Source organism: Arachis ipaensis, chromosome B02 (genome assembly GCF_000816755.2).
Source record: "Arachis ipaensis cultivar K30076 chromosome B02, Araip1.1, whole genome shotgun sequence".
NCBI lineage: Eukaryota > Viridiplantae > Streptophyta > Magnoliopsida > Fabales > Fabaceae > Arachis > Arachis ipaensis.
Genome location: NC_029786.2, coordinates 100,199,417 through 100,200,867, shown reverse-complemented (window position 1 = coordinate 100,200,867; position 1,451 = coordinate 100,199,417). Strand labels below are relative to the sequence as shown.

At 24.0% G+C, this 1,451-nt stretch overlaps 1 long non-coding RNA gene across 1 annotated transcript; it reads left to right on the top strand.

Moving 5' to 3' along the window:
• Positions 168-696, top strand: LOC107628543. Its single transcript, XR_001617829.2, has 2 exons — positions 168-285; positions 455-696. It is a non-coding gene; the product is annotated as an uncharacterized LOC107628543 (long non-coding RNA).

The window sequence follows — 1,451 nt, the reverse complement described above, 5'->3', positions numbered from 1 at the left end:
TGTATAAAATAGTAAAATATAAAAAAATATTTATAAGTGTTAAAAAAATCAAAATAATAAAAACGTAATATCTTATAATAAATATTTAGATATGTCAAATAATTTTAATATATTCTAACAAGTAGAAATTAGTTTTCCATGACACTATAAATAATCTAAAATATAGAAGGGATGACATTCGTATTCTTTTATTCGAAGAAAACAAAAGAATATAAGGTGATTTTCATAGAATGGCTCCAAAAATCTTCTTGTGCATTTTTTTCGTAGCTGTGCTATTGGCTTCAGGTAATAAAACCCATTTCAAAGCTTAATCAAATAAATACTCTTTCAACATGAGAAAATAATTTTTTTCATAAAGTTATTTAATTTTTTGTTAAAGATCCCCTTGATTTCTATGTACACGGAAATTCTAATGGCATTGGGTTTAATTAATTTTTACCAATTATTATTGCAGAAGCAACAAGTGGCACAATGGGTGAAGTGGCTGAAATGAAGGTCTGCAGCAAGAGTCATGGAAAGTGTCCAGATAATAGATTTTGCTCTGCTTACTGTATAGAAAGGAATTACCAAAGAGGCCACTGTGAAGGCTTAGCTTGTTGCTGTTTCATTCACGACTAGAGTTTAGAGTTTAAGATTTTTGTTATTATAATAATATCCCTATTAATAATAAACACAGCTTTTGTGTTTTCCTTGTTACTACTAATTAACAAGTGGAAAAATGATGAAATAAAACTTTTTGAAGTAGTTTTAAATTAATGATATATGGTTATTACAAATTTTAATTTATAAATATGATGAGATGCGATTACTTAGTAAAATCAAATAATTATTATTTTAATATTCAAAATATCGATGAGGATTCTCTTCATCATGATCTAAAATATTACAAAATTAAAAATAATCTAAAAATTTAATTAAATATATATATAAAGATCTAATTAAAAATTTGATAAAATTGTAGAAATTAACAGAATAATTAAACCAAATTAAAAAGAGAGAGGATCCTAATTCTCATAATATAATACTTTCATTTACTTATGAGATATTTGAGAATTATGTTTAACTAAATAAGAGGGGGGAAAACATCTACTATGTATCAAAAAATTACTTGATGATGTTATACTTAATATCCTTATATTTTATTTGTAAAAGATAAAAGGTCAGAATAAATATCATAAATCAAGAAAGTAGATGTGGTACTAGGTAAAACAATCATGTTACTTGTAAAACTTTAAGGAAACACATCGATCTTTAATTTACTGTTATATTTATGTGCTTGGTAAAGCTGAAATATGTAATAAATATTTTCTCTCAACTTTCTTTGATATCAAACACATGATCAACATTTTATAGATTAAGGTATAAAAATGCTGTGTATGTACACAAAACAAAAAAAAATCACAAATTAGTTACTATATATTTATATATAAAATTATAGATATATATGTTGT